Source organism: Harpegnathos saltator, unplaced genomic scaffold, assembly GCF_003227715.2.
Source record: "Harpegnathos saltator strain DR-91 unplaced genomic scaffold, Hsal_v8.6 scaffold0, whole genome shotgun sequence".
NCBI classification, from domain to species: domain Eukaryota; kingdom Metazoa; phylum Arthropoda; class Insecta; order Hymenoptera; family Formicidae; genus Harpegnathos; species Harpegnathos saltator.
The window spans coordinates 571,817-586,994 of record NW_020229871.1 but is presented as its reverse complement, the minus strand read 5'-3'; the positions used below and the strand labels follow the sequence as shown (position 1 = coordinate 586,994).

The 15,178-nt window shown below is 30.1% G+C and overlaps 1 protein-coding gene across 6 annotated transcripts in view; it reads left to right on the top strand.

The window, feature by feature from the left end:
* Positions 1 to 15,178, top strand: part of LOC105181089 (uncharacterized) — a 259,808-nt gene continuing 244,630 nt past the window's right edge. For 4 of the 6 annotated variants that reach the window (XM_025296603.1, XM_025296635.1, XM_025296568.1 and 1 more), the window contains exon 1: positions 2 to 306. The gene's annotated coding sequence lies outside the window, so the exon portion shown is untranslated. Of the gene's footprint in view, positions 307 to 3,542; positions 3,591 to 15,178 lie in introns of all 6 variants that reach the window. The other 2 variants (XM_025308231.1, XM_025296660.1) reach the window with 2 other exon arrangements.

Here is a 15,178-nt window from a genome sequence, read left to right as displayed (position 1 = left end):
TGCAGCGCGTAGAGTCGCGCGATATTCGCACTGGATACGACGTCGATTGCGTGAGAGCGAAGCGTGTTAGTTATTCGCGCGAGTGTGAACACTCGTTAGCATCCAAGTTGTCATTTACGAGTGCGCGTGTGTTTTGTTAAAATGTGATCGAACGATTCTTCCAGTTTTGATTTCGCGACATATCTTTCTTCGTTTCTTTGCGACGCTCTGTTGGAGGCAAAAAGTGAAGAGGTCCAAGGAGGTTTCGCACTTCATGAGGATTATATGCTAATAGCGAATATGATATTACCGTGAGCAGCTAATAACGTAAGTTACGTTATTTTTATTTAGCATGCATGGTAGGGCAAGAAATATGTGAATGAAAGAAAAGTGTGTTTATTAGGAATATGATATATATTATATATTACGATTATAATTTTTGTTTTTTGAAATTTAGATAAATTGGTCATGGTTTTAGAATTGTTTTTTCATTTCAACTTGATTTTTTTTCATTCTTATAGAAGGAAGATATATGAATAATTAGTGTTAAGAATATACATATAAGCAACGAATTTTATATTTGACATTTCGTTATGTTGCTAAATATTGTATTAATATGTTCAGCAAGGAGGAGAGCAAAATTAAAAAATGTTGAAATCAGTTTCTGGTTTTAAATATTGTAAGTATTCGATTTCACGAAAGTAAATTCTTTTGAATTAATAAAAACAAATAATTGTTTTCATATGCGCTACATCATATAAATATTTATATACGAAAAACAATTGGACACAACTTTTTAACCTATTAAGATGCATATGCGAGATTTAAATCGCCGCGTGTCGGTTGACGTCATAATTTCATGTTGCAATTCTTTTCACTGTGGTAACTCAGCATGCATCTTTGTATGTATCTTTTACACTTTTTTCTGCTTTTTTCATATTTTATCCAAATGGAATATTACTTCATTTTTAATTCATGAAATGTAAAAAATAAATATAAAATAAAGGGAAGAAATTAAAAAATGACATTGGGGCGAACATTAGCTTCAGCTTAAAAAAAGATATTAGCAACAACTATATAAAAATAAAAAAAGAATTCATCCAAAGAAATAAAAAATATATGTAAATTAAGGGAGAATAATAATAAAAAAAATATATATATATCCTTAACATCTTGCAGATTAATGTCATCGTCTGAATGAAAGGTATCCAGTTTATAATTTCGACCTATCATTTTCTTGCGAATTATGTGTTTCTGTGCATTGTAACAAGTCACGAACAGTCCTATAAAGGGAATAATTGTGCATTTTCGTGATATAAAAGTCGTTAAATCTTTATCGTTCTTGAGTAGAGAAAGTTCTTTAGCGTGGCTGCACGTTCGCGAAGAATGTAAATATGGTTTTCACGGTTCTTTATATTGTTGCAATTCATCATGAAAGAGTATGTTTTTCCCTTCGTAACGTTAATCTCACCGTCCTTCCGGGAGATAGCCTGGATTGCGACTGTGTTGCAAACTTGTTGCTACCATGCTCGTTGAGAAACGGTGTGAAATTTTTGTCCGCTCCAATCAGCAAAGCGTTTCGATTGTTTTGATATTGTCCGTGTGATTATTGAAAAAAAAATTAATTTATCGCATTTTTTTAATTTTAAAATCAGAATAATATTTATAATATTTAGCAATTCTTTTTTATTTAATTTTGATATTGTTTCACTATCAATGAATGCAACATAACATATTGTTGGATTGCATTGAAAACAACGTCCGTCTTCTCTCTCTCTCTCTTTTTCTTTTTTCTTGTTTATAAATTTATCTTTGTGTAGAATAATTTCATAATATGCTTAGTTCAACATATATTCATCGTTATTAATAATAATTTCTTTTTAATGATGATTGAGAACCTAAGAGAGAATTAGTAATTTTAATAATAACTTAAATACACACAAATAACGGACAGCTTATCGACATTTTTTGCAAATTTTCAGCAAAAATAATTATTTGTTATTTTCACTGGAAAATACTTATGATTCGATTCAATATATCGTATGTTGATTCCAGCGTCCTGACAAATTATCTGTCAAACGTGTAAGATGTGCTCGAAGAGCATTCTGTACGAAAGTGCCACAAATCGAATAAGAAGATAAAAAAATTAATATTTGTATAAAATAAATATATATTGTATAATATGTATAATATATGTATAAAATTGTATAAAAAAAATAAATATATAAGAGATAGAAAAAAAGTAATAAATAAGTTATATATCAGATAATGAATAAATCATTTGTTGTAATATGTATATTATCTTCTACTCTGGATCGGGTTCAATTAAAAGGATTTGTTTTGCCGTTATTTTTTATATACGTTTATCGGATAATCGTTGACCTGCATTGTAGAAATAATACGAACATAAGATTTTCGTCTTATTAGATATCAAATTATTTAAATATTTAAACAATTGGTTCAGTGTATATAGATTTTAAAATAATAAGATTTTGTTCGCTTCAATGATATGTATGACAGACCGATTACTCGCAAAGCTCAATAACATAGTTTAACTTTATAGTACGAAACCTACTTTGTATAACGCACATGTACCACGCGTACATCCGTGCAATGGACTACTTTTTTCAAAGAGCCTATGTTAGAAATTCATGATCGAGTATAGCATATCGATGAGACGCGTTCAAGGAGACATTTTGTCCTGTATGTAATAGTTTACAACGTGATTAATATAAACCACTTTCAACTTTTATTAAAACATTAATAAATCTGTATAACGGATTTCGTTTTTCTGTTTATCTAAAGTCTTGTTGTTGTCATAAGATACTGGCTGCAAAATATAAAACAGAGAATTTGAAAGACTTAACAACATATTTTCGTATAATGTATATGATAATGTGATCTTGAATCAATTGCCATACCGTGGATAGGAGATTATAAGAGACTTATGATTTTGAAATACACGAATTTGTCTCTTACGTACAAAAGTTTTCTTCGATGCATCAAATTTATTATCAACTAAGTAAAAAATCAAGGAAAATATATATATTCGCGAAGAATTTAGTATTGAATTGTTAATTAAAAATTAATTTTACTTGGCAAATTGTTGAAAATAATTTGTTTTTCTAGTTTGTATTGTTACATACATATCTTCTGAAAGACATTAATATTTAATATAATAATAGTATTACTAGTATCAATAGTATAAACGATTTTTATAATTATATACATTTATTTTATATTATTTCTATATTTTTTTATATCATTTATTTTATGTTATTAGTATCACGCTTTTTCATATATCTGGCGGTTTTCAAATTATTAATAATGTCTGTGCAAATATTTTGTTTTATTATAGATCAATATAATAGTTATAATAAAATATTAGATAAACGTAATAAAATATTAGATACTTGCAAAAGTTCGTCAGACTTTTAAATATATTTATTTAATTAACAATAAAAAAAACCGTACATATTCATTTACACATTCATTATATATTCATTTTAATCAAAATATCTGCCGTCACTTTTTATAATCTTCTGCTATCTTCTGCCTTTCAGAATTGTCGGATTCCGTTTCTAAAAAACGATATGTGAGCATCTTATGAGGTAATGAAATTGTTGACCTATTTTTAAACTTCTTCGGCATTAGCAAATCGTGCATCGGACAAACCGTGTTGCATTTATTTGAATAAATGAAAATCAGATGGGCTAATGTCTGGTAAAAAAGAGATTTGTTTTCGCAGCAGCCTTGTTTTGGTTAAAACAAAAAAAAATAAATTTTAAGATTGTGAGTAAGCACCTTCTTAAATTTATGAAGCTACATAAAAAGTTATATAAAGTTCTATAAAAAATCAAAACTATCAACTCGCAATAACCTTCACTTATTTGCAATCTGACAAACCTTTGTAAGTAATATTTATAGCGTCCTACCTAATATTTATAGCATCTATTATTATGTAACATAAACAGTTAATTTAAACCGGTTTGTTTATAATATTAATTGATATAAATTTTAACCGTATGAAATATTAATATAAGATAATTATATTTAAGAATAATATTTTCTCGAAAACTGAATCCAATTTTAATTACATAGGTATATACCGATAACAAAATATAACTTCTCACTTTGGACAAGGTTCTCGGTATTTGTACGAAAAGTTTGTTCGGAAACTTAAAATATCATGTACATATTAAATATTTTATTGCAAACGAAGTTACTTCGAATAATAGGTACATTTCAAACAATTATGCAGTCAAGGTTGAAATATCGTTCGATATCTCTATGAAGTATCTTGAATGACATCAATTTGCTATGAAATATGAAAACTTTAATAACTATTACTGTTCGTAACTGTCGCAATGTATCATAGTTTTATGCAACAACATGTCAGAGAATATATTGAGGATACATTTCTTACAAAATATATTCCCGATATATTATTTATAATTCTTCTTATATGTTTTTATATTTTTGCCCGACATGTCAAGAAATAAATCGAGTATATATTTTTTACAAAATATAATTCTCCATATATTCTTTATAAAGAAATTTTTCACAAAGACTATAAATAAGATTAGTATTATTTAACGTTAGATTTAATTTGATTTAATTAATTTAATTTGATTTAATTATTACAATGTTTATTTGCATTTTATATAGATTTTATTTTGTAATTAATAAGAAAAATATAGAATTTCTTAAAAATCTAAACTGGTGAATTTTAATTAGTCAAAGAGGTTATAAAATTTAAAATAATTACATATTTTATTGTAAATGCTTTAATTACGAAGTTTAAAGTAATAATACATTAATATTACGATTATAAACTTAAGATTTATATATTTCAATACTTACAATATTTGACGTGTTATATATATAAAGGATTGTTTATAAAGTTCATTTTCAAAATTTAATAGAGGAGAAGATATAATAGAAGATATAATATTTCACAGAATCCTATTTAATTATCTTTGATTCTATAGAGCGCATTGGTAGCAAGTACATGAAGGCCTCTTTTATCTTATAAAAGCGGTATATATAATTCTAACGTTTAATGCAATTGGAAGTTGGATGCAAGGCAACGCATATAAACTCTTGAGTAGCATAATCGATATCGTGACATAGGTACATAATTGTATCCATGTTATATTCTATACCCCGGTAGAGAAACTTCTCTTTAGTTACATTCAATTTACTAGTTCTATTTTATCCTATCATTTGTTATGTAAATTGTATTTACGAGAATTCAAATAATCATTTACCATAATTATAATGATATGTGAACAATAATTTACGATAAATCGATAAAAGAGATTCTAATACTATTTCGCATAATCGTTTCCTCATTGATATCTTTCATAGGAAGTTTAATTATGAAAATATCTACTATTTTCCTATAATTTCTAATATTTTTAAAATATAATAGATCCACATTATACATTAAAAGTATAATGTAGTTACAATTATACAGTAAAAAGAAAAAATGTCTGTACATAGTTTCATGTTCACTATGTAAAATAAAACTATAATTTAAAAAATGTCATTTATCATAAACACTGTCAACATAGGTATCACATTAATATTACCGTCATTTGAAAAAAAAAAGAAAACCTTTTAAAGTAAAACTTGTATATTAAGAGAAAAAGAAAATGAGAAAAATGTCACTTTATACATTGAAGTTTGCAAAAGTCTATTGGATTGCCAATTAGTTTATTAACTCGAAATGTTAATCATTTTTCTTAGAGGCAAAATTTAACATTCATCTGAAAGATGACAAAAATATTAATAAAATATTAATAAAAATAATTAATAAAATATTAATATAAATATTTAAAAAATATTAATAAAATATTAATAAAAAATATATATAAAACTAAAAATCTTATTACTTTTATGTACTCCTATTATTGATATATTTCAATGAGATAGACTCACTTTTTCCAAAATTTAATATTAATATCTTTTTTATGTATAAGATAGTCGTCTCATTCATGTTGTATACGAAACGTTTGAAATGACATAATGGTTTCCGAATGTACGTCGTGTGTAAAAATTATTAGAGAAAGAACTTTTATAAATCATTCAAGATATAACTGATTAAAAGCTAATAAAAATATGTCAAATTTATTTGTTCGATCCATTAAAAGGCTTATTAATATACAAAATTTTCCAAAAGTAACGCACCCCTCCCCCTCTATCTCAGAATCTATGTACTATAGGGAAAATGACCCGAAAAGTTTTAGGGTTCATAAAGTTCTGTTTTTTTGTGACCTTAAATTTGACTCAGCCTTGAAGGTCATTTGAAGGTCAACTTGCGTTTTTTAAATGGGAAACTCTATTTTTTATTACACTGTTTTTTCTCCCAATTACTTTGAACAACTTTTGTCTAAATCATTTTTTTATTTACCTAATATTTTTTGAGATATTTGAAGAAAATTTGATAACTTTTTCAATATTTAACTTACGATATCTCGCTAACTATTTGTCGGAAGAAAAAATTGTACTAGACTTTCTTGCTTTATTTAGTCTCAAGAATATATTGTTACAATAGCGCCTTGACTTTTGTTAACTTACTGATTTCTGGAAATTTCAAAATCATCAAATTAACAAAAATCAGGGCACTATTATAACAGTATATTCTTGAGACTAAATAAAGCAAAAAAGTCTAGTACCACTTTTTCTTTCAATAAATAGTTAGCGAGATATCGTAAGTTAGATATTGTAAAAGTTATCAAATTTTCCTCAAATATCTCAAAAAATATTTGGCAAATAAAAAAATATTTTAGAGAACAGTTGTTCGAATTAATTGGTAGAAGAAAATAGTGTAATAAAAAATAGAGGTTCCCATCTAAAAAACGCAAGTTGACCTTCAAATGACTTTCAAGGTTGAGGTCAAGGTCAAATTTGAGGTCACAATAAAACAGAACGTGCTTAGTTAAAAAAATTAACGCAGGAATAATATTCTACTTCGTTTCCGTGCGGCTTCCACCACTTTCCCTGGATTCAACTGAATAGCAGTGTCTATTTATATCACGCTCGTTAATTTGTTTGGATTATAGCCGGTAATTTTAGCTACAAACTTCGGTCAGCAGAATCATCAAATTAAAAGGAGCATATTCTCCGTAATCATGGCAGAATTGATCTAGCTGACTGATCGGATCCTTATAATAAAGTTTGATTATAATGTACTGTACTATTAGATTAACAGTAATAATAATAACAATATTAATTAAAAATATTAATTTCAATTATAATCTAATTTATTTATTATTTATTTAAACTGTTTAAGCAAATAATTAATTGAACTGATTGCACAATTACTATAACAAATACGCATTTAGTCGATTCAACGATTATTTCCAAATTTATTAATAACGTGATTGTATGTTTATATATTACCGTTAAATTAATGCAGCTATGTATGATGAATTTGTTACTGTCGATCTTCGAGAATAATTTCATCTATTTAAACCATTTTTGTGTTCTCAACTGCTGATTTCTTGGAGTTTTTCTTGGAGTACCGTATGCATCTAGATAACGTGTGATGTCTATATAGAATGAATTCAATTTCATTTTTATGAAGCTAATTTGTTTCAATTATTAGAACGTATTTATAAGACACCAAGGTAACGATTACGATCTCTGATTCGTATTTTGACCAAGTAGAAAAGGCGTTCTGTGCACAGAAATATCGGGATCGAAAATATTAAGGTATTGTCAGAAATATATCTTGATAGATGCGTGGGCGCCACCGATGGTAAAGTGCAGGCATATGCGCCAGGTGTAAATAAAACCAAGCGTAACGTCGCCGTCACCGCTTTTGCGCATAAGCGCGCCCGAGCGTAACGACTACCCGTTCTTTTCTCTCGTGGCATTGTCAGCTGGCTGGCACGTTTGTTGAATCCCTTTGTGCGTCACTGCGGCTACGGTTACTTTCTCGAATGTGATGCCTTCCTATTTGCATAAGAATTCTGCGTCACCGGCAATGTTCGACCCGATAATGGGAAAGGCTTGACTGATGTGTCAGAAGTATCTATTTTTCCTTCTTCTTGCTTGCGCTCCAGTTTTTCGAGACGAACTTGAACGTGAATCAAATTGATTAGAAGTCTATTATTCTGGTAACATAGGTCTAACTAATGATAATTAAGAGACTTTTTACGAAGACAGTAGACATTAATTTTTCTCTTGAATATTTATGGGGAAAAACAATGTATGAGGTGTATTTTAGGAGAAACACGAGTTACAACATATACGCACATATTATTAATAATAGCGAATACATATCAGATTAGGTTCAATTGCAAAAATTTTTATACGAAGATAAATTTATTAAGAAAAAGAGAAAAAATAGATAATGTTTATGATTTATACCAATAATTAATGAATAACGAAAAAGTGTTTAGAAGAAGTTCAAAAGAAGGAAAAAAATAGTAATGCTGGACACGTTACTTGAATATTATCAAATATTGAAAATATCTTTATCGTGCTTTTACATTTATTTGATTTTTTTGATCATAAAGATAGTAATGTGTATATATCAGGCAGAGTAAAATTTAACATCTTGAAACATCAAATGTATTAGGCATCTTTTAAAAATAGAGTGCGGAAATGTTCCGGAATATTGGATAACGTGTGGAATCCCGAAATATCGAAAATAATACATTTTAGAAAATAATATTCTTTTAATAAAAATTAAAAGCTTAAAATAAATTTAAAATAAAAATTTAAAATAGAAATATAAAGCTTTAAAAAATATATTTGATGGTATTATTCTAATCTTGATCTCGTTATCTTTATAATCAAAATGTAAAAGATTAGGATAAAATTTTTGGTATTTTCAAAAAAAATAAAAAAACAAACAATTTCTATTTAAAGTTAAAATTTTTTTCGGTATAAATATTTCTAAAGATATTCAAAGTAATTTAATTAATTCAGCAGAGATGTATGAACAATTACAAGTTGACTGGATACATCTCGTAAACAGTGTATTCTTTCATGTTTTCTGCAAAAAGTAGAACGATATAAAATATTTAATTTAATAGTGATATTGATTTGATTTCGAGTGGATATCAAAGTTAGTTAGTTATGTTAGTTATGTTAGTTGTCTTGAATTTATATGCGTACATATATTTGCAAAAATAATTGTCACAAGGAAAACAATATTTTAAATAAAGTTGTTCTTTTATATACCTTTCAAAATGTCGATCGATTCTTTTTCTATTTAAAAATATTTAACAATCCCCAAAATTTTCTTTACAGAGATGAAAAGGTACGCTGAAATAATATAATCGAATGGATTTCTTGAAATCTTACAATTTTTGTAAGAAACATTTTTTTTCATAAAATGCGTTATTTTTTAGATATTCAAGAGTTTTGGAATACATTTATTTATACACTCCGCACCCTCTATATTTAATTCGAGTGCAATGCTCAACGTAACGAGCTGAATGTTAAAATTAGTAACGTATTAATAACGTAAATGAGTAACGTATCAAGTGTCCTTGTGCAACATGTAACTGATAAGAGATGATATTGAGCATGTTAATCGGAAATGTTAATTCTTAGACTGTGAGCGGCTGGGAAGCAAGACGATCGCCATGTGCGGCATAGAGCTAGCTTAGTCGTCTCGAAATATACGAAACACTTCTGTACGCTACGTTATTAAAAAATGAGGAATGTTTTAGATGTTATTCGTACACGGTAAAGATTTTTATCAGACACCTGTCGTTGAGGCGTTGTTCATACTCTAAGGTTTAACTGCATGTATGTTATGGACCTATATATCTGTTCGACAAATAATATTGACATGAACTATGGAGATGTATATGTGTTGTATGAATTTTTTTGGTTTATATTCTCGTTATAAATAATAGTTACCAACTGTTGTGGTATATATTTACACTCACGTTTTTTCAACATTTTAACAACGATAATAAATAATAATTCATTTATCTCAATCTACTTGCTTTTAATTACTTCAAGAAATTATTTTCTTTCTAATTAATTAAATTAATTAAATTTGTGGCCTCACACATAAACATACATATATTAATATTTGAATATATAATTTATTGGATCGAGAGTTATTAGACGTTTTCGGTCAGATGTATTCGTTTCTACATACGCATTCATTATAACTGTTTATCTAAACTATAAAACTGATTATCTAAACTAACTGATTATCTAAACTAAAATTTTCTTGCTGATTATGCATAACATCAAAACAGACGAAACGTTATTTTATATTTAACTAAATCTCAAACTATCAAGCAGTCGCGACTACTTTGGAACATTGTTGCTAATTCCTTAGGTGATCAACAAGTTCTGATGAATGAATATATAGAAACAAATGGATCTGGCCGAAAATGTCTAGTAACGCTCGATCTAATAAATGTTAGGGCATTAATAAAGCCATATGTACGATGGTTTAAAATATTCCGTTCTTGACATTGTTTAGCTTTAAAATGCTTTGCACTACAGAGAGTCAAAGTACGACACCTATTTTTGTTTAAATCCTCATATAATCCTCCAATAATCTTCGCGATTTATATTTGATGGTGATGCATTGGTCTTATTTTAGCATTGCTCAGTAACGTATGGGTGTGTTAAAATTCTTTCATGCATTTCAGAACACATTTAACTAAATATCTGGAATATAATTATATATAGGCATTAATGAGACATTATATCTTTTGCTTTATTCAACTCTGAAATGTACGTACAACTTATATTTTGATAATATTTTGTTTACAAACATTGATTACCTAATTGATTGATTGATCACCTAATTCATTAATACCAATAAATACTGATTTATTTAACTAGAATTGTTGATATGACTAAATTTAAAATCCTTGTCCAATTAGACAATTCATCAAATAGTAATAAAAAAATTGCTTGCAGGACGTTCTTAAGGATTTTTGCAGTAATTCTATAAATAAAAAATTGGTAATTTGTGATTTCGGGGCAATTCGATTCTCTATCTCTCTCCCTTTCTTCCATTCATGTTTTTTTCTTTCCGTGAAAAAATAACATTTTAAGAATTTGATATCTTGGTAGTTGCGTAAAAACTCAGTAGTTATATTTTATCTAATTATCCGGTCTCGGTGTATTGTGATATTTTTTCAGTAACGTGTTATATTTTTCAGGAACGCGTATGATTATGCGTAGTCATGAATTTTGTGATTTATCGTTTTTTGTTAGTGTGTGGAGAGGGTGAACAGAAATATATACATAGACGGGTAGTATGACTGGCCATTATAGCCAACTGCATGAATTACGACTGTGTGCATGCCAGTGACGTGCCAGTCATCGGCCTAATAGCCGATGCCGATAGCCTTTTGCCTTGGACCCTATACTTAGCGTATAATCGACGCGATATACTGTGCTTATTAGCGGGTATAATAAGCCACATGTCGAACCCAGAAGGCTTTCGAGATTTGTTCCGGTGACCGTTAAGTAGCCTGCTTTTTTACGTTGCCCTTTTCCTCCTTCCTACACAACGTTTTTATTTGTCTCCACTCTTCTTGAATAAAATACGATATGTTCGGGAGAACTCCATGAAAACACGTACACGCATAATACCAATAATTGGTAACGATATTTAAGTATTGTCAATACGATCATATAATATCAAGTAAGAATATTAAATATAGTTGCATATGGCACGATATGTTTCACCAGCAAAAATTTCCTTAAGAACCGCGTAAAGTATATATTTCTTTTCGACTTCAAAAATATATAACTGTAATTAATTTTGAGATAAAAACTATAAGTTTTATAGATTGATATTAATGATATGTAAAATTTATATGTCTTAAAAAGCATAACTAAGAACATTTCCGATAAATTTTATTCTATTGTCATGATAATTTAACAGAGCAATTTTATATTTTTATGGTAATTTAATATCATTAGATGTCTGCTAAGGATAAACATTTGATTGAATATTCTAAAATTTAATATTATATACAGGGTGTTTGATAGCTGATCATGCAGACGAAAGTTGGAGATAGATTGGGTGTAGCCGAGAAGAAAAGTCATGTACCATAATGTCAAATTGGCAATAGTTACCGAGTTATTAATTAAAACATGTGAGCCAACGAGCGCGTAGAGAGCGGAGGGCGGCCGCAGTAAGCACGTAGACATTTGATACAGGCGGAGTCAGCGAGTGTCGATAGGCGAGCGCGCGCGGCGAGGTGCAACGTAAGCGACAAGAGGCGATCGCGCGCGACGAGGAGCGAGCGAGCTTTTTCTTTGTAGCTTTTTCCTTATAGCTCGCTCGCTCCTCGTCGTTCGCGCTCGCTCGCCTCTTGTCGCTTGCGCTCGCTCGCTTCTCGTCGTTCGCGCTCGCTCGCCTCTTGTCGCTTGCGCTCGCTCGCTCCTCGTCGTTCGCGCTCGCTCGCTCCTCGTCGTTCGCGCTCGCTCGCTCCTCGTTGCGCGTGCTCGCTTCTTGTCGCTTACGTTGCCCCTCGCCGCGCGCGCTCGCCTATCGACACTCGCTGACTCCGCCTGTATCAAATGTCTACGTGCTTACTGCGGTCGCCCTCCGCTCTCTACGCGCTCGTTGGCTCACATGTTTTAATTAATAACTCGGTAACTATTGCCAATTTGACATTATGGTACATGACTTTTCTTCTCGGCTACACCCAATCTATCTCCAACTTTCGTCTGCATGATCAGCTATCAAACATCCTGTATAATTACGGGATATTAAAAATAATTACAGTAAGATGAGAAGCGCGTTCACCTCTCGCAAGGAAATCGAATAAACATCACTCGTTTACGTATTCCATTGTTATTTACAATGCATGTGAAGAACAAACCGGAAGTAGGGTCACACTTCTCGTTCCCTTTTTCTCTGATCGCAACTCGGGAAGCGACCGGATGCACTCCGCGCTGTAAAAAAACATGTTATTGCCAGAACGTTGATAATTAAAACGCACCGCTCTTGACTAATTGTCTCCCGTACTTTTCGTATAAAAAGAAAATATAAAGGATGTTTGCCTAGATGTCAAGGCATTCGGAAATCTTAAAAAAGAATGCAGTATATTAATGAGATTTCCTATAAAAAGCCGATCTTATCATTTGATATCTTTAAAACGAAGACACATACGCTTTATGTCTGATTTTTATTTTCTTGCCGTATATATGCTTTTATATACGAGGCACGTATATCTCGAAATAAGACAATATCAACAATAGCAAGAGAATGTCTCGTATACTTAATATGCCGATTGTAAAATACAGTAGGTATGTATTAATGGGCACAGCAGATGTTAGAAATAGCACCGCTATTTAATATAAGATAAATTCAAGTGGATCTGACAACCGAGTATAAAAGAGCCGACCATTAAAAGAGAAGAAAGACATACATTATAATTTACAAGCTATAATGATATTATCAATAAACGAGTATCACAAAGCCAAAACTGTGGCGTAGCCTTGTTGCGTTAAGGGCTATAGGCGCCGATCGGTCACTTCTACCGGTTAATGATTAATTACTTCTTATATACGCTTATAAGGATGCCGTCTCTTCTTACGCGCCAAGTGGTGTCCAATTTATCGCACAGAACGAGTTAAATGACCAGCAAAGAAGCTCTTCTGCCAAGTCGCACGAGGAGAAGCCCATTTTCCCATCGGTTACTCTTTCGGTTCAACGATCACAGAGTCGTAGTGTCAGTTTTGATATTTGCGATCATTGAATCATTAGATTATTAGATCATTTAGATCATTGGGTCGACGATGTCACGTACATTATTTTTAATTTATTATAACAGATACATTTATACTTTTAATTTACTTTAAAAGATATTATAAAAGATGGTAAGAAATATTTTATTATAAGAGATTAATTATTGTTACGTTATTTTTAACATATACCATCACCCTTGGCATTACTAAGTTTTTTGAAGAATACAAGGATATTCTACGAGTGCTTCATCAAGATATCATCATGACTAACAAGCAAACCTACCTTTGTGTCAATCGCCGATTTTATTTAAACTCACAAGGAGATGCCACGAACTGCTAATTCTACTTTTGAATGAGCTATAGTGCATTCGAAAGGGGAGGTCGAGACTATAAACCGTGTCAGAGCTTTTGGGTGCATGGGCTTTAGTTTCGGAGAAAATTTATTGTAAAATGATGTATTTTTCAGCTGTACGGTAAGTACAATGGATAGCCATAATTTTGTATGAAGCGCACTGGCTGTGCAGGTTAGGTGTGCGGCTACTATTTTGCGTCCGTGCGAGCAGAGTTCAATTCCCCGTAGTGACAATTTTTTTTGTTTTTTTTAGAATAAATGATTGTTTATGAATTAATTGTAAATTTATTTATTTATTATTCGTTATAGTAAGAGAACGTATACATAATGAAAAATATCAATAAATTTTATATGTTTATTGTACTGTGTCTTTATTCATTATAAAATTCCGACATCACTGTACAATGTTGCGGGTGATAATTTATGTAAAAACATTCGAAGCATAAATGGATCGTACACCATGAACATTTTATAAACGAAAACTGCGTATTGCAGATACATTTTTTCTTATGTACATCCGGTGGAAAACACAATTGATTAACATTATAAAATATGTCACGTTTATCTGCTAATTTTGACGCGTACCAAGCGAATTCAATCATTTTTACATATCGCGGAGCACATAATAAATAATGAGTTAATGATTGAATTCGAATTGCATCATATAACGGACTTTTTAAGAAGTTTCTAGTATTTGTCTGTGGCACATGCGCACAGGCAACAACCGTTAGGACTGTGACCTTAAAGTACGTTGGATTTCCCTCATTGTTCTCACGTGTGTCGATCAGTAAGCAAGTCTGCGAGCATCCTTTGTGTTAAATTGATTTTATATAATAAAAATGGAAGGGTCAAGTGTGGATTTGTTTTTGAAAGAACATATCCAAGCATTGGCAAAGTGTGATATTACAAAAGAAGATTTAACTGACAGCATTGCATATTTTAAAGGTAATAAATAATTAAATAATTTAATAATCAAATAACAATAATTAAATAATTTGTGTGTATATTTTTATAAACACTCACATTTCTGAACATATGCAGAAATATACAAAGACATTTCCTTTTTTGCAGATATGCTAATAAAATTTGATTTGATTTATGCTGAAGCACCCAAAAAATTTACGCATTCGGCTAAAGAGGTTGCTG